Source organism: Somniosus microcephalus, chromosome 28 (assembly GCF_052327205.1).
Source record: "Somniosus microcephalus isolate GS21.2 chromosome 28, FLI_Smic_1.0, whole genome shotgun sequence".
NCBI classification, from domain to species: domain Eukaryota; kingdom Metazoa; phylum Chordata; class Chondrichthyes; order Squaliformes; family Somniosidae; genus Somniosus; species Somniosus microcephalus.
In genome coordinates, this window is record NC_141014.1 from 25,617,782 (window position 1) to 25,645,102 (window position 27,321).

Here is a 27,321-nt window from a genome sequence, read left to right on the forward strand (position 1 = left end):
CCGACATCATTCCCTCACTCCACGCTCCCGACACTCCCTCACTCCACACTCCCGACACTCCCTCACTCCACACTCCCGACATCACTCCCTCACTCCACACTCCCGACACTCCCTCACTCCACACTCCCGACACTCCCTCACTCCACACTCCAGACGCTCCCTCACTCCTCACTCCCGACACTCCCTCACTCCACACTCCCGACACTCCCTCACTCCACACTCCCGACGTCACTCCCTCACTCCACGCTCCCGACACTCCCTCACTCCACGGTCCCGACACTCCCTCACTCCACGCTCCCGACACTCCCTCACTCCACGCTCCCGACACTCCCTCACTCCACACTCCCGACACTCCCTCACTCCACACTCCCGACACTCCCTCACTCCACACTCCCGACACTCCCTCACTCCACACTCCCGACATCACTCCCTCACTCCACGCTCCCGACACTCCCTCTCTCCACACTCCCGACGCTCCCTCACTCCACACTCCCGACACTCCCTCACTCCACACTCCCGACGCTCCCTCACTCCACGCTCCCGACGCACCCTCACTCCACACTCCCGACACTCCCTCACTCCACACTCCCGACACTCCCTCACTCCACACTCCCGATATCACTCCCTCACTCCACGCTCCCGACACTCCCTCACTCCACACTCCCGACACTCCCTCACTCCACACTCCCGACACTCCCTCACTCCACACTCCCGACACTCCCTCACTCCACACTCCCGACACTCCCTCACTCCACACTCCCGACATCACTCCCTCACTCCACACTCCTGACGCTCCCTCACGCCACGCTCCCGACACTCCCTCACTCCACGCTCCCGACACTCCCTCACTCCACGCTCCCGACACTCCCTCACTCCACACTCCCGACACTCCCTCACTCCACGCTCCCGACACTCCCTCACTCCACACTCCCGACACTCCCTCACTCCACACTCCCGACACTCCCTCACTCCACGCTCCCGACACTCCCTCACTCCACACTCCCGACACTCCCTCACTCCACGCTCCCGACACTCCCTCACTCCACACTCCCGACGTCACTCCCTCACTCCACGCTCCCGACACTCCCTCACACCACGCTCCCGACACTCCCTCACTCCACACTCCCGACGCTCCCTCACTCCACGCTCCCGACACTCCCTCACTTCCGACACTCCCTCACTCCCAACACTCCCTCACTCCCTCACTCCACACTCCCGACGTCACTCCCCCATTCCACGCTCCCGACGACACTCCCCCACTCCACACTCCCGACACTCCCTCACTCCACGCTCCCGACGACACTCCCCCACTCCACGCTCCCGAGACTCCCTCACTCCACGCTCCCGACGACACTCCCCCACTCCACACTCCCGACACTCCCTCACTCCACACTCCCGACGTCACTCCCTCACTCCACGCTCCCGACACTCCCTCACTCCACGCTCCCGACACTCCCTCACTCCACACTCCCGACGCTCCCTCACTCCACGCTCCCGACACTCCCTCACTCCCGACCCTCCCTCACTGCACACGCCCGACGCTCCCTCACTCCACGCTCCCGACACTCCCTCACTTCCGACACTCCCTCACTCCCGACACTCCCTCACTCCCTCACTCCACACTCCTGACGTCACTCCCCCATTCCACGCTCCCGACGACACTCCCCCACTCCACACTCCCGACACTCCCTCACTCCACGCTCCCGACGACACTCCCCCACTCCACGCTCCCGACACTCCCTCACTCCACGCTCCCGACGACACTCCGCCACTCCACACTCCCGACACTCCCTCACTCCACACTCCCGACGTCACTCCCTCACTCCACGCTCCCGACACTCCCTCACTCCACGCTTCCGACACTCCCTCACTCCACACTCCCGACGCTCCCTCACTCCACGCTCCCGACACTCCCTCACTCCCGACCCTCCCTCACTGCACACGCCCGACGCTCCCTCACTCCACGCTCCCGACACTCCCTCACTTCCGACACTCCCTCACTCCCGACACTCCCTCACTCCCTCACTCCACACTCCCGACGTCACTCCCCCATTCCACGCTCCCGACGACACTCCCCCACTCCACACTCCCGACACTCTCTCACTTCACACTCCCGACGACACTCCCCCACTCCACACTACCGACACTCCCTCACTCCACGCTCCCGACGACACTCCCCCACTCCACGCTCCCGACACTCCCTCACTCCACACTCCCGACATCACTCCCTCACTCCACACTCCCGACACTCCCTCACTCCACGCTCCCGACACTCCCTCACTCCACGCTCCCGACATCACTCCCTCACTCCACGCTCCCGACACTCCCTCACTCCACGCTCCCGACACTCCCTCACTCCACGCTCCCGACACTCCCTCACTCCACACTCCCGACGTCACTCCCTCACTCCACACTGCCGACACTCCCTCACTCCACACTCCCGACGTCACTCCCTCACTCCACACTCCCGACACTCCCTCACTCCACACTCCCGACGTCACTCCCTCACTCCACACTCCCGACACTCCCTCACTCCACACTCCCGACGTCACTCCCTCACTCCACACTCCCGACACTCCCTCACTCCACGCTCCCGACACTCCCTCACTCCACGCTCCCGACACTCCCTCACTCCACGCTCCCGACACTCCCTCACTCCACACTCCCGACACTCCCTCACTCCACACTCCCGACATCACTCCCTCACTCCACGCTCCCGACACTCCCTCACTCCACACTCCCGACACTCCCTCACTCCACACTCCCGACATCACTCCCTCACTCCACACTCCCGACACTCCCTCACTCCACACTCCCGACACTCCCTCACTCCACACTCCCGACGCTCCCTCACTCCACACTCCCGACACTCCCTCACTCCACACTCCCGACACTCCCTCACTCCACACTCCCGACACTCCCTCACTCCACACTCCCGACGTCACTCCCTCACTCCACGCTCCCGACACTCCCTCACTCCACGCTCCCGACACTCCCTCACTCCACGCTCCCGACACTCCCTCACTCCACACTCCCGACACTCCCTCACTCCACACTCCCGACACTCCCTCACTCCACACTCCCGACACTCCCTCACTCCACACTCCCGACACTCCCTCACTCCACACTCCCGACATCACTCCCTCACTCCACACTCCCGACACTCCCTCACTCCACACTCACGACGCTCCCTCACTCCACACTCCCGACACTCCCTCACTCCACACTCCCGACGCTCCCTCACTCCACACTCCCGACGCTCCCTCACTCCACACTCCCGACGCTCCCTCACTCCACACTCCCGACACTCCCTCACTCCACACTCCCGACACTCCCTCACTCCACGCTCCCGACACTCCCTCACTCCACACTACCGACACTCCCTCACTCCACACTCCCGACACTCCCTCACTCCACACTCCCGACACTCCCTCACTCCACACTCCCGACACTCCCTCACTCCACACTCCCGACACTCCCTCACTCCACACTCCCGACACTCCCTCACTCCACACTCCCGACGTCACTCCCTCACTCCACACTCCCGACACTCCCTCACTCCACACTCCCGACACTCCCTCACTCCACACTCCCGACGCTCCCTCACTCCACACTCCCGACACTCCCTCACTTCACGCTCCCGACACTCCCTCACTCCACACTCCCGACACTCCCTCACTCCACGCTCCCGACACTCCCTCACTCCACACTCCCGACACTCCCTCACTCCACGCTCCCGACACACCCTCACTCCACACTCCTGACGCTCCCTCACGCCACGCTCCCGACACTCCCTCACTCCACGCTCCCGACACTCCCTCACTCCACGATCCCGATACTCCCTCACTCCACACTCCCGACACTCCCTCACTCCACGCTCCCGACACTCCCTCACTCCACACTCCCGACACTCCCTCACTCCACACTCCCGACACTCCCTCACTCCACACTCCCGACACTCCCTCACTCCACACTCCCAACACTCCCTCACTCCACGCTCCCGACACTCCCTCACTCCACACTCCCGACGTCACTCCCTCACTCCACGCTCCCGACACTCCCTCACTCCACGCTCCCGACACTCCCTCACTCCACACTCCCGACGCTCCCTCACTCCACGCTCCCGACACTCCCTCACTCCCGACCCTCCCTCACTCCACACTCCCGACACTCCCTCACCCCACGCTCCCGACACTCCCTCACTTCCGACACTCCCTCACTCCCAACACTCCCTCACTCCCTCACTCCACACTCCCGACATCACTCCCTCACTCCACGCTCCCGACACTCCCTCACTCCACGCTCCCGACACTCCCTCACTCCACACTCCCGACACTCCCTCACTCCACACTCCCGACACTCCCTCACTCCACGCTCCCGACACTCCCTCACTCCACACTCCCGACACTCCCTCACTCCACACTCCCGACACTCCCTCACTCCACGCTCCCGACACTCCCTCACTCCATGCTCCCGACACTCCCTCACTCCACACTCCCGACACTCCCTCACTCCACGCTCCTGACATCACTCCCTCACTCCACGCTCCCGACACTCCCTCACTCCACGCTCCCGACACTCCCTCACTCCACACTCCCGACACTCCCTCACTCCACGCTCCCGAAACTCCCTCACTCCACGCTCCCGACACTCCCTCACTCCACGCTCCCGACACTCCCTCACTCCACACTCCCGACACTCCCTCACTCCACGCTCCCGACACTCCCTCACTCCACTCTCCCGACACTCCCTCACTCCACGCTCCCGACACTCCCTCACTCCACGCTCCCGACACTCCCTCACTCCACGCTCCCGACGCTCCCTCACTCCACGCTCCCGACACTCCCTCATTCCACGCTCCCGACATTCCCTCACTCCACACTCCCGACGCTCCCTCACTCCACACTCCCGACGTCACTCCCTCACTCCACACTTCTGACACTCCCTCACTCCACACTCCCGACGTCACTCCCTCACTCCACACTCCCGACACTCCCTCACTCCACACTCCCGACGTCACTCCCTCACTCCACACTCCCGACACTCCCTCACTCCACACTCCCGACGTCACTCCCTCACTCTACACTCCCGACACTCCCTCACTCCACGCTCCCGACACTCCCTCACTCCACGCTCCCGACACTCCCTCACTCCACGCTCCCGACACTCCCTCACTCCACACTCCCGACACTCCCTCACTCCACACTCCCGACACTCCCTCACTCCACGCTCCCGACACTCCCTCACTCCACACTCCCGACATCACTCCCTCACTCCACGCTCCCGACACTCCCTCTCTCCACACTCCCGACGCTCCCTCACTCCACACTCCCGACACTCCCTCACTCCACACTCCCGACACTCCCTCACTCCACACTCCCGACACTCCCTCACTCCACACTCCCGACACTCCCTCACTCCACGCTCCCGACACTCCCTCACTCCACACTCCCGACACTCCCTCACTCCACACTCCCGACACTCCCTCACTCCACACTCCCGACACTCCCTCACTCCACACTCCCGACACTCCCTCACTCCACGCTCCCGACACTCCCTCACTCCACACTCCCGACGTCACTCCCTCACTCCACGCTCCCGACACTCCCTCACTCCACGCTCCCGACACTCCCTCACTCCACACTCCCGACGCTCCCTCACTCCACGCTCCCGACACTCCCTCACTCCCGACCCTCCCTCACTCCACACTCCCGACACTCCCTCACCCCACGCTCCCGACACTCCCTCACTTCCGACACTCCCTCACTCCCAACACTCCCTCACTCCCTCACTCCACACTCCCGACATCACTCCCTCACTCCACGCTCCCGACACTCCCTCACTCCACGCTCCCGACACTCCCTCACTCCACACTCCCGACACTCCCTCACTCCACACTCCCGACACTCCCTCACTCCACGCTCCCGACACTCCCTCACTCCACACTCCCGACACTCCCTCACTCCACACTCCCGACACTCCCTCACTCCACGCTCCCGACACTCCCTCACTCCACGCTCCCGACACTCCCTCACTCCACACTCCCGACACTCCCTCACTCCACGCTCCTGACATCACTCCCTCACTCCACGCTGCCGACACTCCCTCACTCCACGCTCCCGACACTCCCTCACTCCACACTCCCGACACTCCCTCACTCCACGCTCCCGATACTCCCTCACTCCACGCTCCCGACACTCCCTCACTCCACGCTCCCGACACTCCCTCACTCCACACTCCCGACACTCCCTCACTCCACGCTCCCGACACTCCCTCACTCCACACTCCCGACACTCCCTCACTCCACGCTCCCGACACTCCCTCACTCCACGCTCCCGACACTCCCTCACTCCACGCTCCCGACGCTCCCTCACTCCACGCTCCCGACACTCCCTCATTCCACGCTCCCGACATTCCCTCACTCCACACTCCCGACGCTCCCTCACTCCACACTCCCGACGTCACTCCCTCACTCCACACTGCTGACACTCCCTCACTCCACACTCCCGACGTCACTCCCTCACTCCACACTCCCGACACTCCCTCACTCCACACTCCCGACGTCACTCCCTCACTCCACACTCCCGACACTCCCTCACTCCACACTCCCGACGTCACTCCCTCACTCGACACTCCCGACACTCCCTCACTCCACGCTCACGACACTCCCTCACTCCACGCTCCCGACACTCCCTCACTCCACGCTCCCGACACTCCCTCACTCCACACTCCCGACACTCCCTCACTCCACCCTCCCGACACTCCCTCACTCCACGCTCCCGACACTCCCTCACTCCACACTCCCGACATCACTCCCTCACTCCACGCTCCCGACACTCCCTCTCTCCACACTCCCGACGCTCCCTCACTCCACACTCCCGACACTCCCTCACTCCACACTCCCGACGCTCCCTCACTCCACACTCCCGACGCTCCCTCACTCCACACTCCCGACACTCCCTCACTCCACACTCCCGACACTCCCTCACTCCACACTCCCGACATCACTCCCTCACTCCACGCTCCCGACACTCCCTCACTCCACACTCCCGACACTCCCTCACTCCACACTCCCGACACCCCCTCACTCCACACTCCCGACACTCCCTCACTCCACACTCCCGACACTCCCTCACTCCACACTCCCGACACTCCCTCACTCCACACTCCCGACGCTCCCTCACTCCACACTCCCGACGTCACTCCCTCACTCCACGCTCCCGACACTCCCTCACTCCACGCTCCCGACACTCCCTCACTCCACGCTCCCGACACTCCCTCACTCCACGCTCCCGACACTCCCTCACTCCACGCTCCCGACACTCCCTCACTCCACACTCCCGGCGCTCCCTCACTCCACACTCCCGATGTCACTCCCTCACTCCAGACTCCCGACACTCTCTCACTCCACGCTCCCGACACTCCCTCACTCCACACTCCTGACGCTCCCTCACGCCACGCTCCCGACACTCCCTCACTCCACGCTCCCGACACTCCCTCACTCCACGGTCCCGACACTCCCTCACTCCACACTCCCGACACTCCCTCACTCCACGCTCCCGACACTCCCTCACTCCACACTCCCGACACTCCCTCACTCCACACTCCCGACACTCCCTCACTTCACGCTCCCGACACTCCCTCACTCCACACTCCCGACACTCCCTCACTCCACGCTCCCGACACTCCCTCACTCCACACTCCCGACGTCACTCCCTCACTCCACGCTCCCGACAGTCCCTCACTCCACGCTCCCGACACTCCCTCACTCCACACTCCCGACGCTCCCTCACTCCACGCTCCCGACACTCCCTCACTTCCGACACTCCCTCACTCCCAACACTCCCTCACTCCCTCACTCCACACTCCCGACGTCACTCCCCCATTCCACGCTCCCGACGACACTCCCCCACTCCACACTCCCGACACTCCCTCACTCCACGCTGCCGACGACACTCCCCCACTCCACGCTCCTGACACTCCCTCACTCCACGCTCCCGACGACACTCCCCCACTCCACACTCCCGACACTCCCTCACTCCACACTCCCGACGTCACTCCCTCACTCCACGCTCCCGACACTCCCTCACTCCACGCTCCCGACACTCCCTCACTCCACACTCCCGACGCTCCCTCACTCCACGCTCCCGACACTCCCTCACTCCCGACCCTCCCTCACTGCACACGCCCGACGCTCCCTCACTCCACGCTCCCGACACTCCCTCACTTCCGACACTCCCTCACTCCCGACACTCCCTCACTCCCTCACTCCACACTCCCGACGTCACTCCCCCATTCCACGCTCCCGACGACACTCCCCCACTCCACACTCCCGACACTCTCTCACTTCACACTCCCGACGACACTCCCCCACTCCACACTCCCGACACTCCCTCACTCCACGCTCCCGACGACACTCCCCCACTCCACGCTCCCGACACTCCCTCACTCCACACTCCCGACATCACTCCCTCACTCCACACTCCCGACACTCCCTCACTCCACGCTCCCGACACTCCCTCACTCCACGCTCCCGACATCACTCCCTCACTCCACGCTCCCGACACTCCCTCACTCCACGCTCCCGACACTCCCTCACTCCACGCTCCCGACACTCCCTCACTCCACACTCCCGACGTCACTCCCTCACTCCACACTGCCGACACTCCCTCACTCCACACTCCCGACGTCACTCCCTCACTCCACACTCCCGACACTCCCTCACTCCACACTCCCGACGTCACTCCCTCACTCCACACTCCCGACACTCCCTCACTCCACACTCCCGACGTCACTCCCTCACTCCACACTCCCGACACTCCCTCACTCCACGCTCCCGACACTCCCTCACTCCACGCTCCCGACACTCCCTCACTCTACACTCCCGACACTCCCTCACTCCACACTCCCGACATCACTCCCTCACTCCACGCTCCCGACACTCCCTCACTCCACACTCCCGACACTCCCTCACTCCACACTCCCGACATCACTCCCTCACTCCACACTCCCGACACTCCCTCACTCCACACTCCCGACACTCCCTCACTCCACACTCCCGACGCTCCCTCACTCCACACTCCCGACACTCCCTCACTCCACACTCCCGACACTCCCTCACTCCACACTCCCGACACTCCCTCACTCCACATTCCCGACGTCACTCCCTCACTCCACGCTCCCGACACTCCCTCACTCCACGCTCCCGACACTCCCTCACTCCACGCTCCCGACACTCCCTCACTCCACACTCCCGACACTCCCTCACTCCACACTCCCGACACTCCCTCACTCCACACTCCCGACACTCCCTCACTCCACACTCCCGACACTCCCTCACTCCACACTCCCGACATCACTCCCTCACTCCACGCTCCCGACACTCCCTCACTCCACACTCCCGACGCTCCCTCACTCCACACTCCCTCACTCCACACTCCCGACGCTCCCTCACTCCACACTCCCGACGCTCCCTCACTCCACACTCCCGACGCTCCCTCACTCCACACTCCCGATGCTCCCTCACTCCACACTCCCGACGCTCCCTCACTCCACGCTCCCGACACTCCCTCACTCCACACTCCCGACACTCCCTCACTCCACACTCCCGACACTCCCTCACTCCACACTCCCGACACTCCCTCACTCCAAACTCCCGACACTCCCTCACTCCACACTCCCGACACTCCCTCACTCCACACTCCCGACACTCCCTCACTCCACACTCCCGACGTCACTCCCTCACTCCACACTCCCGACACTCCCTCACTCCACACTCCCGACACTCCCTCACTCCACACTCCCGACGCTCCCTCACTCCACACTCCCGACACTCCCTCACTCCACGCTCCCGACACTCCCTCACTCCACACTCCCGACACTCCCTCACTCCACGCTCCCGACACTCCCTCACTCCACACTCCCGACACTCCCTCACTCCACGCTCCCGACACTCCCTCACTCCCGACCCTCCCTCACTCCACACTCCCGACACTCCCTTACTCCACGCTCCCGACACTCCCTCACTTCCGACACTCCCTCACTCCCAACACTCCCTCACTCCCTCACTCCACACTCCCGACGTCACTCCCCCATTCCACGCTCCCGACGACACTCCCCCACTCCACACTCCCGACACTCCCTCACTCCACGCTCCCGACGACACTCCCCCACTCCACGCTCCCGACACTCCCTCACTCCACGCTCCCGACGACACTCCCCCACTCCACACTCCCGACACTCCCTCACTCCACACTCCCGACGCTCCCTCACTCCACGCTCCCGACACTCCCTCACTCCACACTCCCGACGCTCCCTCACTCCACGCTCCCGACACTCCCTCACTCCACGCTCCCGACGACACTCCCCCACTCCACACTCCCGACACTCCCTCACTCCACACTCCCGACGCTCCCTCACTCCACGCTCCCGACACTCCCTCACTTCCGACACTCCCTCACTCCCGACACTCCCTCACTCCCTCACTCCACACTCCCGACGTCACTCCCCCATTCCACGCTCCCGACGACACTCCCCCACTCCACACTCCCGCACTCCACACTCCCGACACTCCCTCACTCCACGCTCCCGACGACACTCCCCCACTCCACGCTCCCGACACTCCCTCACTCCACACTCCCGACATCACTCCCTCACTCCACGCTCCCGACTCTCCCTCACTCCAGTACTAGCTGTGTTGCAAACACCTACTGCTAAAGGAGCTGGTTCACAATAATACAAAAATAATGAAAACCAAATAACAGTGAGTCAACTTGCTTGACTTAAATATACCAATTGCTAACTAACATCTGCATCGAATCTTTTCTCTTTTAAAGACCTGAATGTTTGTGCAGAATCCTGTTTCAAAAATTTAACTGCCGGTCTCTGTCTACATCCCTTATGATCGCAGCCAATGCGTTCAAAGATTTTCCAACACAATGAGGATGAGGTGTTTGACAGTTGCCGAGACAGTCTAACCGATTGGTTATCGTTTACAGACCGTGGGGAAACATCAATGACACTAGGTTGTGTCAGCCGTGGCTCAGTGGGTAGCACTCTCTAGGTGGGAGGGGCTAGGAGTGAGCAGGTGTTACTGGTTGCCTGATTGCAGCAGGGAGTTGGAGTGAGTTTGTAAAAAGTTGATGGTGGGTTTTGGGGTTTTTGTTTTCAGGTTTTAGGGCCTTTTTGGCCCATAAACAACAGCCAGATGGCTGCTGAAGGGTCCGGAGTGCCAGGCCCCTCAGAGGACAGTGTTCCCAAGATTAATTTAATTAGGGGAGGGGCTGTGGTTGGAAGGGAAAGAAAAAGGCCCAAAGATTTGGCCGGGACCCCAGGAGGTTTGGAAAAGAAAACACGGTGGTGATTCAGTGTGAGGATAAGGAGATACGAGCTTGGGATATTATCCAGGCGGTACATGAGGACTGTGGTGAGGGAAGCTGCTTTGCCTGCCAACCAAAGCCGAATGTTGGGTTCGAGGTGACGGTCAGTGGCCAAAAGGAGGTGGAAAGACTTTTACTCAGTTTGAAAGTTGGCGATAAGTTCTTGGAGGTATCTCTGCTATATTCGGAAGAGGTGGTGGTCTCATTCTTAAATTTGCCAGTTTATATTGAGGATGATGTGCTAATCAAAAAATTGGAGTCGTGGAACATTAAAATTTGCTCAGCAATAAAGAGGAGATACTATCCAGGAACACGGGTAGCAGATGGAACCCCAGAGGGGGTGAAGTCATTACCGTACAGCATGAAATTCGAGACAATGGAAGGAGTGCAGTATTTCCGAGTACTGCATGATAACCAAGTGAAGGTTTGTTATTATTGTCTTGGACACGAACATCTTGTAAGAAACTGTCCAGACTTGTACTGTTATAATTGCGGCGAGTCTGGACACATCACTCAGAGTTGCAAGGCGGAGAGCTGTGGGGTGTGTCACAAAGGCCCCACCCGTTGTGAGTGTGAGGCAGAAGGAAGCTCTATGAGTGATGAGGAGATGGGGGAAGGAGCAGGAGATGTGATTGGAACGGCTGGAGGAGCGGAGCAGTTGGAGGACACAGCTGGTAAATTGAAGGAGAAAAGAGCACAGGAAGAGGCAGAAAATTGCGGAGCAGCGAACAGGATGGAGATGGTGGAAAACACACCAAGTACAGTGGAAAAGAACAAAGTCAGCAGCGGGCAGCAAGGGTCGAGTACAGACTCGAGGCTTAATACGATTCAGCTCTTCCTAAAGAATCTGGAGTCTGCAGGGGGAGAGGAGGCGGGAGCAGGGTGCGTGGTAAATGTAAGTACTCCAAAGAAAGACGGGGAGTCGGACATCTCGGTGAGCAGGAGGGGGCAAGACAAGGAGGGGGTGCAAGAGGCAGGAGCCTTAAAGGGGCAGCAGGACGGGAGCGGTGAGACAAAGACGCCAGAAGGGAGCAATATAGGTGTGCCATTGTCCCAGAGAGAGAAGGATCGGGGAGCAAGGGTCAGAGGTGGAGATGAGGTCAAAGGGAGCGGCACTGTTGGAGAAACCGCGATAGCAGGAAGACTCTCTGTGGGAGATGATGTATCTGACGGGGAGCAGGATTATGTATCTGACAGGGAGCAGGCACAGAGGGTTACAGAAGAGCTTGAGAGTGAGGAATTAGAGGGGGACAGAGACATGGAAGTGGGGGGTGGGGTCTGCTCTCCTGCTATCTAAGCTATGGTACTTATTGACGGTGGAGGATATTCCTGAGTGGGCGGAAAAGTCCATCCGAGAGGCTTGTGTGAGGTTTTTATGGGGAGGGAAACCAGCCTTGGTGGCTTACGATACCATCATTGGACGGAGAAATCAGGGAGGACTCAATTTCCCAGATATTGATTTGAAGAAAAATTCCTTTAGAATCAAATGGGTGAAGAGATTTCTTCAGAAGTCAAATACAAGTTTTTGGAAGAGTTTTGAGCATTCCAGGTTGGTTGCCGGAAGCGATAGTGAGGGACATGGTGTGGGAGGAGGATCAGGAGGTAGAGGAAAAAGCAATAGGAATCATGTATGGGAAGATTGTGAGGGCAATGCCACAGGATTGGATGGAAGAAATAAATGCGGAAATCTCCAAAGGAAGTAAAATGCGTCCCGCTTTTCCAAGCTTTCTGCTGGAGAAAGGGGGAGAGTTGGTCCAATTTGACAACTGTAATACTTGAGATTTCTATGAGGTATTTAGAGAATGGAGATTCAAGACACCTGCTGGTCAGGGGTTTTGGCAGAGTATATACCCACAGCTGGACTTCAACAGGATTTGGAAGGGTGTGTGGGCGAATTTTAAATGTCCAGAGTGGATTGAACTGGATTTCAAATTAGCTCATAACCGGATTTTTACCATGACGGTCTTGTGCAAGATTGGACGAGTGGAGGGGGCAACTTGCCCAGTGTGTGGGACACGGGATGAGACTCCATCCCATTTACTAGTGTTATGTCTGCAGTTAAATGATTTTAAGTACTATGTTCGACAGTTGTGTGGTGTTTTTTTGTTGGGTGGGGACCGAAGAGCGAGAATGGGAATCCTGTGGGACTCAATTTTGAGATGGGGATTGCAGGGGAGCCTGCCCGAGTCTAGCGGAGCGGCAATTAATTTAATGTTCAGTTTGGCTAGATTCGTGATTGTGCAAAGAAGGAATGCTCTGTTTTTTAAGGGGGAAGAGAATCAATCTAAAAGAGTATTTTAAATATAAGCTAAAAGATCATTATAAGGCTCTGTGGATGTTTTATTCAGAAAGGAATTTAAAGATAGTATTTTACAATCAATTTTTAAAGTACAATCGATTAATATATGTTACAGAAGACAAATTAAACTTCAGGTTTTGCTGTTAAAATGTGGGGGCGGAATGGCTGTGCAGAATGGCGGAATGGAATTGTATGATACAATGAAATGATCACGAAGTTGTAAATGTTCTTAATGTTCAATAAAGTATATTAATAATTTTTTTTTTTAAAGTGGGTAGCACACTCGCCTCTGAGTCAGAAGGTTGTGGGTTCAAATCCCACTCCAGAGACTTAAACACATAAATCTAGGCTGACACTCCCGAGGGAATGCTTCACTGTTGGAGGTGCTGTCTTTCGAATGAGACATTAAACCGAGGACCCGTCTGCCCTCTCAAGTGAATGTAAAAAGATCCCGTGGCACTATTTCGAAGAAGAGCAAGGGGGGTTATCCTCAGCGTCCTGGCCAATATTTATCCCTCAATCAACATCACGAAAAAACAGATTATCTGGTCAGTATCACATTGCTGTTTGTGGGATCTTACTGTGCGCAAATTGGCTGCTGCGTTTCCTACATTACAACAGTGACTACACTTCAAAAATACTTCACTGGCTCTAAAGCGCTTTGAGATGTCTGGTGGTCGTGAAAGGCGCTATATAAATGCAAGTCTTTCTTTTCACAGAAATCACAGAAACCCCACAGTGCAGATAGAGGCCATTTCGGCCCATCGAGCCTGCACCGACACATATCCCACCCTATCCCCGTAACCCCACGTATTTAATCCCCCTAACACTAAGGGTCAATTTATCATAGCCAATCAACCTAACCCGCACGTCTTTGGACCTTTTGCTAGGGATCAGCCATCAAACACCACAACAAATTGTCGATTGGACACTAGCTTCAAACACATTTTATCTCCTTTCCTCTAAAGTAGCTCAAGTAATGTGTCTTCTCACATTTTTCTTACATCCTCCTTTGATAGGAATTAAACTTTCCAAGAATATATCACCACCATTGATGGCTACTTTGTTAAAATGTGACCATGATATGTTGAAACAAGATTTCTTCATTATAAATCTTTACATGGATTTTTTCCATTATAAAAGTGTGGAAGTAAAATAATGTACACAGGAAATACCTGCCATGCACAAGACTTTTATAATATATACATATGTTTTGAGCTGTGTCAAAAAAAAAGTGGGTAGCACCCTCGCCTCTGAGTCAGAAGGTCGTGGGTTCAAGTCCCACTCCAGAGACTTGAGCACAAAAATCTAGGCTGACACTCCAGTGCGGTGCTGAGGGAGTGCTGCACTGTCGGAGGTGCCGTCTGTCGGATGAGATGTTACACCGAGGCCCCGTCTGCTCTCTCAGGTGGATGTACAAAAGATCCCGTGGCACTATTTCGAAGAAGAGCATGGGAGTTATCCTCAGTGTCCCGGGCCAATATTTATCCCTCAATCAACATCACAAAAAAAAACAGATTATCTGGTCATTGCTGTCTGTGGGAGCTTGCTGTGCACAAATTGGCTGCTGTGTTTCCCACATTACAACAGTGACGACACTTCAAAAAAAGCACTTCATTGGCTGTAAGGCGCTTTGGGGCGTCCTGAGGTTGTGAAAGGTGCTATAGAAATGCAGGCCCTCCTTTTTTTCTAGCTGATTAGCATTTTAACTGTCTTATCATCTCAAAGCTTTATTTGGAACTTGTGCGAATAGATTGGGGGGGGTGGGGGGTCAAACCAAGCGCGATTCCGGTGGTGCACCTGAACGGAGAGGCCCCGAGGACTGAAGTAAACCCAGGGATAGGCCCGGGTGGGTGAGGCGATCTGGAGGGGACGGGGGGGGGGGGGGGGGCCGAGGGTGGGCCGAGATTATTCCTGCCTCATCCGACTCCGCAAAATGCGAACAGAAAATTCCAAGTTTTTTGGAGTCCTTTTTTTTTGGAACGGACTCGAGCAGCTCCTTTAAAGGACCACACGGAGCACGTGCAGCACAAGCTCCGCCCACTCATACCTGAATTTTATATTCGGGCTTCTCCCAGATGCATTTGCCCCATTCTGGGGGGGGGCCTCACAGCCGACAACAGAGGCAAATGGACTTAGGAGTCCGGGTCTGAAATGAGGCCTGTTCATAACTCAGGCGGCCAACAGGCCTGCCTAAAAAACAAATGGCTCTGACGAACTTAGTAGAGGCCCAGAGGCCCGTGCAGATCAGGAGCAGGCCTCAGCCCTGCTAAATTGGTTAATCGTTACTTCTGCTTTCGAACCATAGAAGAGGAACAATGATGTTAAGTTTAGAACCCCATTTTATATATATATATATATATTTTTTTTAATCCCAGTGTGGCGGTTCCACCGGGTGTCCCTTACATATATAATGTACATAATTCACTTTAACCTAACTGTATGTATATTACTTACCTGTTTGGGCCGTTGCCCCTTTAACTTAACTGTTTGGGCCGTTGCCCCTTTAAGACGCTCCCTAGCGCGCTGACGTCACGTATCACGTGACGCACCTAAACGCGTCGGCCGCCGGCCTAGTTCAGCCGTCCGCTCCCTTGACGGGCGCAACGGCCAGCCACAGTGCCGGGTGCCTCTCGCGCTCGCGACTTCGGCCGCAACGGCCAGCCTCAGTGCCGGGTGCCTCTTGCGCTCGCGACTTTGGCCGCAACGGCCAGCCACAGTGCCGGGTGCCTCTCGTGCTCGCGACTTCGGCCGCAACGGCCAGCCTCAGTGCCGGGTGCCTCTCGCGCTCGCGACTTTGGCCGCAACGGCCAGCCTCAGTGCCGGGTAGACGCATCGACGTATCGGCGCAGGTCACGTGACCGCCCTAAGCGCAGGCGAACGCGCTGACGTCACGACGCGGTCATGTGATGCCCGAAGCGCGGGAAAACACAGCCGAGCATGATGACGTCATCACGCTCTCCACAGGACTGCGGACTCAGTCCTCGTGGCGTCCCCGCTGGGGAAAGACCTACTCTACGGCTCTCCTGCAACCATCTCACTTACCTGCTGTATTTCGTCTGCTTCCTGCATTAAAGAACTTATTTATTGTTCTCCTGAAGTCGAACTCGATTATTTAGTAGGCATTCGTCCAATACCTGCTGAGGTCAACCCGAATTCCTACACCAGCATTAAAAATAATTATTTTCCCAAATTTTTTTTGATGGAAAAATGGTTAGAAATAAAACAATCCAGCAATGGCGCCAACGCTCTGACATCAGCAGTCCATAGAGAACCCCCCCCCCCTGACATTTGTGGAACTAATGACATCACAAACCTACAATAATGGTGGATCTATGAATGTGCTGTTTTCAGCTACTTCATCCTGGAAGCCTTAGGAAGGTTTAGGGAGGGAATTTAAGAGCTTAGGGCCGAGGCGGCTGAAAGCACGGCTGCCAATGGAGGGGGTGAAGGAAATCGGGCTTGTGCAAGAGGCCAGAACTGGAGGCTGGACAAGGTTACAGAAACAGGGAGGGGAGGCCATGGAGGGATTTGAAAACAAAGATGATAAATGTCAAAATCGAGGCCTTGCCGGACTGGTAGCCAATGTAGGTCAGCGAGCACAGGGGCTACAGAGTTTTGGATGAGCTCAAGTTCACAGAGGGAGGCTGGCCAGGAGAGTGTTGGAATAGTCGAGTCGAAAGGTAACAAAGGCATGGATGAGGGTTTCAGCAGCAGATGAGCTGAGGCAAAGGCGGAGATGGGCGATGCTACAGAACAGGATAAAAACAGAAGCGGAATACCTGCTTTGGTCATTGTTGGACATCCTGGAGAGATATATGTTGGACAACTTGGAGAGTTAGGGTTCACAGTTGAACTTCTTTGTATCTTAAAGCAACAGGCTTTCCAAGATATAAACAGGATGACTTTGAAGTGTCGTGAGGAGAAGGTGTAGGAATTGCAGGTATTCCTAACTAATAACTGAGGTCGACTCAGGAGAACAATCAAACAGGGATTAATGTTGGATTTGACGAATTCCAGAAAACAACAAAGATCGGTGCAGGAGAGCCATGGAGCAGGTCTTCACCCAACAGGGATGCCACGAGGACTGACTGGGGCAGTCCCGAGGTTTGCGTCGTGACGTCATCGCGTTTGCCCGCGCTTGGGTGGTCATGTGATGTGCGACGTGACGTCATCGCGTTTGCCCGCGCTCTTAAAGGGGCAACGCCCTGTACATGCAAACTCCACATAATCTTCGTTAAAGGGAATTATGTACAGTAAGAGACATTCGGTGGCACCGCTACAAAGGCATGATATGTAAAGCACTTGTGCAAGGAAATGAGTAGGCAATAAAATGTAATCTTAGGTTTAGGTTAATAAACTGGGGTAGCGAGTCCATTTGCTAAAGAAACAGTAGGTAAAGGAAGTCTTATTTAAGGGAAGTGGTTTTGAAATAAACAACTAAACTATTTACAAAAGCAAAATACTGCGGATGCTGGAAATCTGAAATAAAAACAGAAAATGCTGGAAATACTCAGCAGGTCAGGCAGCATCTGTGGAGAGAGGAACAGAGTTAATGTTTCAGGTCGATGACTCTTCATCAGAACTGGAAAAAGCTGGCGATGGAACAGGTTTTTAAGCAAGTGTCGGGGCAGGGAAAGGGGGGAGGGGAGGAAAGAACAAAAGGGAAGGTCTGTGATAGGCTGGAAGGCAGGAGAGATTAAGAGACAAAAGGGATGATGGTGCAAGGCAAAAGGAGATGGTAATGGGGCAAGTTAAGAAACAAAAGATGGCTCTAGATAGTGTAAATGGCGATGGCTGAAAGATCGACAGCTGCCATGTGAGAGAGAAACTAAGCTGTTTACATAGACAGTCTGTTTTCAAAGGATTTGGGAATAGATACGTTATAGGGGCTTATCTATGGCATTTTCCTGTGAGTTAGTCAATATATAGTGTACTGTATAAAGGAGCATGGTTTTCAAAAGCATCTCAGAGTGTACTCGAAAGATACAGAAACTGGGAAAAAGCCACTTGTTGTGTCTGTACCTTTCTACCTAGACACAATTTAGGACTCAGAACTCAGAGGTTCAAACATGAAGGCCTAGAAATTCAGTTGTTTGCGCCAGCCGTTAGCGCCAGAAAAGGGTATATTTCCGGCGCTAGCCACTTAGTGCCCGGGCGCCGCCGGATCTGCGCCTACGCCGAAATTCAGTTGGGATTTAGCGCCGGCGCAAAGTGTTAGCGCCCGCTCAGCTGCGCGCGCATCTTATGACGTCATTTGGGTGTGCAACGCCGTTTGTGCGCCCCAAACCGGAAATTCAGTGGCGCCCGCCCAATGTGGGCGTGGCGCTGTTAAGAACAGTGAAGTGGAACTCAACAGAGGCCCTGTGGGATTCGGGGAGCGCTAATTAAAGGGCACATCCACTCACCCATAAAGGCCAGCCATTTCGCTGCAATGACTTTACTGCTTTGGATTTCTGGACAGAGAGCAAGGCACAGAGATTTCTGATTTCGGACAACATAGGAGAGGTATTTTTGGCTTCTAGCCAGTGCTTTGACATTTGCATCCTTGTGATTTGGCTGTTTGGAACTTTATAATGGGGGCTGTATGGGGTGCCAACCCTCAGTTGCAGCATTTTGTGCGAAGGGCTCGCAGACGCTGTGACAGAGGGCCAGCCATGCCTAGACGCAGAGGGGCCATCAGGCGTCGCCAACGTAGGCCTTACCCAGTCAGGCAATACCGGCAGCAGGTGTCCTATCTCACCATGACTGCGGCGCATTGTGTGAAGAGGCTGCGCTTCAGGAGGGAGGTGGTTGCAGAGATCTGCCAGCTGCTTCACACAGATTTGCGGCCACAGCTCATGTGCAGGACATCTCTCTCAGTGGAAGTGAAGGTCACGGTGGCTCTCAGCTTTTATGCAAGTGGCTCGTTCCAAGCCGCTGCTGCGGACATAGCGAACATCTCCCAGTTCGCCGCGCATCGCTGCATCCGGCAGGTCACCGATGCACTTTACGTGAGGAGACACCAATTCATCTCCTTCCCCATGACCCAACACAAGCAGGAGCAGCGTGCAGTCGGATTTGGCAGGATCGCGGGCTTCCCCATGGTGCAGGGCGCCATTGACTGCACGCATGTGGCTATGCGGGCACCTATCCACAATGCCGAGCATTACCGCAACCGCAAGGGCTACCATTCCCTAAATGTGCAGCTGGTGTGTGACCACAGGCAGCGCATCCTAGCTGTCAATGCCCGCTTCCCAGGAAGCAGCCACGATGCATTTATCCTGCGCCAGACTACTGTGGCTGACATGTTCCAGGCACAGCCTCCACCAAGGGGATGGCTTATCGGGGACAAGGGCTACCCTTTGTGTACATGGCTCATGACCTTGCTCCGCGCGCCCACGACCCCAGCGGAGGTGGCATACAACGAAAGCCATCAAGCCACAAGGAACCTAATAGAGCAAACGATAGGCGTCCTCAAGCAACGGTTCCGCTGCCTGGATCGTTCCGGAGGAGCTCTTCAGTATTCGCCGGATAGAGTCTCCCAGTTCGTCGTCGTGTGCTGCATGCTCCACAACCTGGCGATCCGCAGGACTCAGGCACTGCCACCTGACATTGCCCCACCACCTCAAGAGGATGAGCTGGAGGACCATGAGGAGGAGGAGGAGGAGCAGCCTAGGAGGGAGCGACAAGGTCCAAGGGCCGTCCGCCGGTGGCTTATTGCTCGACACTTCTAGGCCCCCTGTCAGGGAATGGCCTGGGCCAATGAACGCAGCTGAAGGCAGCCGCTCCGCAAGCCCTCAGCCGCTTAACCCAACAACCAGTTGAAACATGACACCTGCACATGGTGAAAAAATAAAAATCTTTATTTCACAAACTCGGGGCCCTTCCCACATGGAACAGCAAAACAGAGAAGACCTCCAAAAAACAGTCGAAAACTTCTGTCACTCCCAAAACCTGGGGAGGACTAACAAAACTTCCACATGCAAATGGCCTTCCTCACCGGCCTTACAAAAAAACGCCCCCCCCCAACACAAACACCCCCATAAAAACAAACAAGATAATGCCCCCCAGAACAGAAGCCCCCGCATGACCAAAACCCACGCTCGCCACACTCTACTCGGCGTGCCGAGAGGGCGAGTCCTTAGAGAGCGTTCTCTTGCCCCGGCCCGACCTGCAGCTGCGCCTCAAGCTGGGCCCTGAGGCTGGGGCAAGGCTGGGGGAAGGCTCATCAGGGCGACAATGCGTCTCGCCAGATGCCCCTGGGGGTCGCCCTACACGAGGGCCGGCCCGGGAGGGGCCGGCTGGTGGCTGCTGCAGCTGTGGGTGGCCATCTTCAGTTCCTGCAGCAGCTCGTCGCACCCTGGCTGGGGGAGTGGCAGTGTCGCCTGCACCAATGGGGAAAAGCTGGCTGATGGCAGGCGCGCGCTGCTCGCCAGAGACACTGGCACTCGGCCGGCCTGGCAGGGGAGCAAGCGCACCAATGTGTTGGCCGCCAGACCGCTGTGCTGCAGCAGGGTGGCGGCTCGCCTGGCGACGCCTCCGCGCCAGTGCGAGGGTGGCAGAAGTTAGTGCCCCAACTGCCCTGGCATGTGCCCGCAGCTGCTGTGCCAGTGTCTGCCCAGCACCTCTCATGTGGCGACTGGCGTGCTGCGCTGCGGCGAGTTGCTGCACCCCCCTGTCATGCGCTGCCACAAGTAGGTCCACTCCCCTGTCGTGCGCTGCCACAAGTAGGTCCACCCCCCTGGCGTGCGCTGCCGCGAATTGTTCCAGGCCCCTGGCCTGTGATTCGGCGAAAGCCACCATACTATGTGCCAGGCTCTCCATGGCGCGAGGCATCTGCTCCACCACCTGCATAAACTCCACGTGGCGCCGCTCCGACGCCGCCGACATGTCGTGCAGGAGGCGCACCTCCTGGGCGACGTCCGACTCCGGACTGGAGGGCGGACTCGCCCTCTGGGCAGAAGGCTGGCGTGGCGCCGGACCCTTGCCGCGTTCGGCCACCCTACTGGGACCAGGTTCTCCCCTCCCCTCCACCACCTGCCCCCTCTGGGCAGAAGGGCGGCGTGGTGCCGGACCCTTCCCGCGTGCGTCGACGCCACTGGTAGCAGGTTCTGGCCTCCCCTCCACCGCCTCCCCCCCCGGCTCTCCTGCACGCCAGACGTCTCCCCTCCATTGCCATCTGCTGGCGCGGAGGAGGGTTCCCTGGAGGTGCCGCCTTCCTCCTGGTCCTCCGCGTCCTCCTCCTCCGAGGGCCTGGCTCTCTGTGCTTCAGGGAGCACCTCCTCCTCAGCAGCTGAAAGCAGGAAGGCACAAGTGTAGCTTTAGAGTGAGGACAGGCCGACAGCCAGGGAGGCCGCAGTGGTGCATTATGCGCATTTTGCGGTCAGTGGGGAAGGATGTACATCTGATGCGCGAGGGCAAGGAGAGAGGTGCACCCGGTCATGTCCTTACCAGTGGGTTCCAGTACAGGGTCCGCATCGCCGATCGCGACAGGGCCTGTCACCCGGGCACGCAGGAGTCGTGCCACCCTCTCCTCCAGATCAGTCAGCTCCTGGTAGTCGGGACGCCCTCCACCAGTCGCTACCTGGCTCCTGGCGTTCCTCGCCAGCTTGGCCTGCAAGAGAAAGGAGGGCCTCTAAGTACAGTGTGGTGCCCTGCTGCTGTGTGTGAGGCCTCCCATGGTTGAATAGCTTGGACAGTGTGATAAGTGCAGAAAGAGCTTTGATTAACATGCAAGTGCCATTGCAGCGGGAGGAGGGCTGGGCATTAGGCCTTTGATGTCCCTTTGGCCCTAATGGGAGGTGCACATGCAAGGATGAGGGGGACAGTGGAAAGGGTACTCACCTTCACCATCCGACTGAGGTCATTGAATTTCTTGCGGCACTGGTCCGCACTCCTGGGAACATCGCAGTTGGATGAGACCCTGCGGGCAATTCTGCTCCAGGCGTTCCTGAACTGGCTCCTGGGAGCCTTCCTGCCACTAGCCAGGCACACAATCCGTCTTTTCTTGTGTACCTCATGGATGAGCACACTCAGCGCATGCTCAGAGAAGCGCTGTGCTCTGTCACGGGCCCTCTCCATTCCTCCAGGCGCTGTTTTGGCACACCACCAGTGCTGAGGCCTAGTTGCAGCGCTACAGCATGCAGGGCGTGGCAGCAGTCAAAGTTGACCCTTCCCCCTTTAAGAGCTGGCCGGCGTCAGGGTGTCTGCTGACACTCAACACATGACCGCACCTGCGCTGCGCCCGGAATCGGCGATATCAAGCCGCATCGCCGGATTAGCGCCTGAACACAGCATTGCAGCGCCAGTTTCAGCGCTCGGCCAGAATCTGGTCCAACTCCACTGAATTTCGGCGAGTTGGCCTGCAGTTTCCGGCGGGCGCTAAATTTACCGAGCGCCCGACTTTAGCGCCCCAAAACTGTGCAAACTGAATTTCTAGGCCGAAGTGCTTTATTCAAAAAGGTGGTTCTGGAGAGTACCGAACAAAGAGAACTAAACTTAACTAAGAGAACAACCCCGACCATTTATCTGCTGTGACAGCACCACCGCAGGTGGGAGGAGAACACCCAATACATAACATATTCCTCCCCTCTTAAATGAAAGGTCCACATTATTCCTCAACAGGTAAGTTACTTTCAATGCACTCAACTAACCAAGGGTAGAGGTAGACTGCCTCAAACCCTGACTTTGCCCTGGGGTTTATTCTGCCCCAGTCTTGTGGGTAAGTCATTAAGCCTACAGATCCAAGCGTCTTGGAGGCTGCCGCTCTCTGACAGGATACCGGCGGTCATCGCTGGCTTCCACAGCAGTAGGCATTGACACAGGCCTAGATAGAGAAGGTGCCTGTGTCAGTCGAAAGTCAGGAGTTTGCACAGGTGGAACAGTCTCTTTGACTTCCTGTGTTGGAGAAGAGCACTGTGGCAAAGGATGCTGGTTTGCGGTATCATCCGGAGACAGTTCAGGCCAACCAGCCGTTGGAGCCTCTGTGGCTGTCTCTGCTCCCAGCAACAGTTGATCTGTGTGTCTTCTCCAGACGACGTCCTCAGCAGTCTCAACCGTGTAAGACACAGGGCCCATCTGCGCGATCACCATAGCAGGAACCCATTTCGGTCCAGTGTTGTAGTTTCGAGCTAGGACGTGCTCTCCAGGATGAAACCGTCTCTCCTTGGCTCTTTTCTCTCTCTTTTCAACTTGAGCTTGTTGTTGACGATGGAGAACCTGCTCTGCCCTTGGAGGTTTGAGTAAGTCAAAACTTGTCCGCAACTGCCTCGTCATCATGAGCGAAGCGGGGGAAGTTTTGTTTGTGGCATGCGGCTCGTTCCTGTAGGACAACAGGAAGCTGTTCAGACATTGGTGGATTGAGCCCTGACCTTGCGATGCCTTCAAGGCATGCTTCAAAGTTTGCACGAACCTTTCTGCCAGGCCGTTAGTAGAGGGATGATAGGGCGCAGACCTGATGTGGAGGACACCATTCACATGCAGGAAGGTTGCAAACTCCTGTGATACAAATTGTGGACCGTTGTCACTTACGAGTTGTTCTGGTGAGCCATAACGGCTGAACATCTCACCAAGTTTCTCAATTGTTTTCTCTGCCATGGTAGACCTCATCACAGCGACCTCCGGCCACTTTCTACGAGCGTCCACAACCACCATAAACATTTTCTCTTCGAAAGGACCGGCGAAGTCCACATGTACTCGCTGCCACACTTCTTCAGGCCAATCCCAGGGGTGTAGGGTTGCCAGCTGTGGAACATTCCGGACCCTTTGACATGGGGAACATGTTTTGGCTTTCTCCTCAATATTTCCATCGAGACCTGGCCACCAGAAGTAGCTTCTTGCCATTTCCTTCATCCGAACCATCCCACTGTGGCCTGTATGAAGTTGTTGCAGTATAGGTTCCCTCAGAGGTGGCGGAATGATGACACGGCGTCCCCAAAGAAGACAACCTGCCTGGACGGAGAGCTCATTTCTTTTTGAAACGTAAGGTTTCAAACTAGGAGAATCTCCTATAGCTCTCCCTCGAATGACATCGTCCATTACCTCAGACAGGGCTGGATCGTTGCGGGTGTACCTTCGCACCTGAACTGCAGTGACAGGTGCTCCCTCCACTTGTCTAAAGCAGAAGATGTCTATCTGACGAGGCTCTGGGGGCGTAACAGGCAAGGGCAACCTCGAGAGACCGTCTGCGTTGCCATGCAAGTCTGATTTGCGATATTTGATGTCGTATGTGTGTCCTGACAACAGTAAAGCCCACCTTTGCATCCTGCTTGCAGCGAGAGACGGAATTCCGGTGTGGGGCCCGAAGATTGAAGTCAATGGACGGTGGTCCGTCAGGAGTGTGAACCTTCTCCCAAACAGGTACTGATGAAATTTTCGAATTCCAAAAATGATTCCCAAGGCCTCGCGCTCAATCTGCGCATAGTTACTCTCAGCCTTGTTCAAGGTGCGTGATGCGAAGGCGATAGGTTTCTCTTCACCCGAAGGCATGATGTGGGATATGACTGCTCCCACACCATATGGTGATGCATCACATGCTAGCTGCACGGGTAGCTTTGGGTTGAAGTGTGTCAGGACCTCCGCCTTCAGCAATGCTTTCTTTGCTTGGGCGAAAGCTTCGTTGCACAGTTCAGTCCATTTCCATGTTTTGCCTTGACATAGCAGCTGATGTAACGGCTTCAGTAATGTTGCTAAGTCTGGAATAAACTTCCCATAGTAGTTAAGTAGCCCCAGAAATGAACGTAACTGGCTCACATTCTGGGGTGCTGGGGCCTCCACGATCGCCTTGACCTTTGATGATGCCTTATGCAGGCCAGTAGCGTCAATCACATGCCCCAGGTACTTGACTGAAGACTGAAAGAATTCACATTTGTCTTTGCGAACTCTGAGTCCGTACTCTTTCAGTCGCTGTAGTGTCGCATCCAAGTTCAGAAGATGATCCTCCTCATTTGTCCCAGTGACAAGGATGTTGTCCAGGTAGCACTGGACTCCTGGCAGTCCACTCAAAATCTGATCCATTGCCCTTTGGAATAGAGCAGGGGCCGACGTAATTCCAAACGGAAGGCGGCAGTACCTGTATAGCCCCTTGTGTGTCAGAATTGTCAGCAGCTCCTTTAATTTGTCATCGACATGCATTTGTAGATAAGCCTGGCATAAGTCTATTTTGCTGAACTTTTGCCCTCCGGCCAGGCCCGTAAAAAGATCACCAATGAGGGGAAGAGGGTACTGTTCTGCAGACAGCACCGGGTTAATAGTCACTTTAAAATCCCCGCAGATTCGAACAGATCCATCCTTTTTCAGGACAGGAACAATGGGTGTGGCCCATTTGCTCACGCTCACAGGCTCCAGGACTCCATTCTCGGCTAAGGCCTCCAAGTTAGCCTCAACTTTTGGCCTAATTGCATAGGGTACAGGTCGGGCTTTGTGAAACTTCAGCTTGCTGTCCGGTTTAATGTCCAGTCTCACGCTGATCTTTTTCATGCTCCCAAGTTCACCATTGAAGAGTTCTGCATGTTTGTTTAAAACTGCAGTCAGACCTGACTCCCCTTTTGACATCATGCGGACTGCAGGCCAGTCCAGCGTGATTTTCTCTAGCCACGCACGCCCCAGTAAAGATGGGTAATTTCCCTTTACCACATATAGTGGCAGTTTCGCAGTCTGTCCATTCAATTTAACTGTCACCTCAATGGCGCCTCTCATGGCCACAGGTTCGCTGGTATACGTCTTTAGCACAATGTTTGTTGGCTGAAGGGCAAGATGCTTGAGCATTTTGTTGCAGACAGTGTCTGAAACAAGGGACACAGCCGCGCCTGTGTCCACCTCCATCCGCACTGATTGTCCCTCCACCAGTGGCGACACCCAGTAGCCATTTGGACCACCTACAACCGTCAGTGTGTGCACCTCTTCCTCCTCAGAGGTGTCACTCCCCTCTGTTTTGCTTGTTCCATCATACTGCACTGAATGAACACTCTTTTTCTTCTCTTGTCCAAATACAGACATTTTGCTTTCATGCTTCCCAGCTCTGCCTGTTCTTTTTTTACCTCTACAGGCACGTTCAATGTGACCTTTTTTTGCCACAATTTCGGCATTCCAGCTCTGTACACCAGCAGTCATTAGCGTGACGGCCCATTTTCCCACAACGGTAACATGTGCCGTTCCGCGCACCTTTAGGCTCAGACGACACCTTGTGAACTCTCCTTGTTGAACTCAACTGGTGAGCCTTCTTTTCCGCCATCTCCATGGAGACACTAACTTCAATGGCCTTTTCAAGAGTAAGGTTGTCCTCAGTAAGAAGGCGCTTCTGTGTGGCTGCACTTAGCAGACCACACACAAGTCTGTCTCTAATGGTGTCATTCAGCACCTCCTTGAACTCGCAGTGTTCTGACAACCTTTTTAAAGCAGCAATAAACATCGTCACTGAATCCCCCTCCTCTTGATTCCATTTGTGAAATCTAAATCTCTCAGCAATAACCAGAGGTTTTGGTGAAAAATGTGCTCCAAGAATTTCCACTAGTTGTTTATATGTTTTAGTTCCTGGCTTATCTGGCTGTACAAGGCTGCGAACTAAATTGAATGTCTTTGCCCCCATTATACTCAAAAAGGTAGGCACGACCTTTTCGTTTGCCACCTCATTCGCCAGAACAAAATAGTCAAAACGTTCTGTAT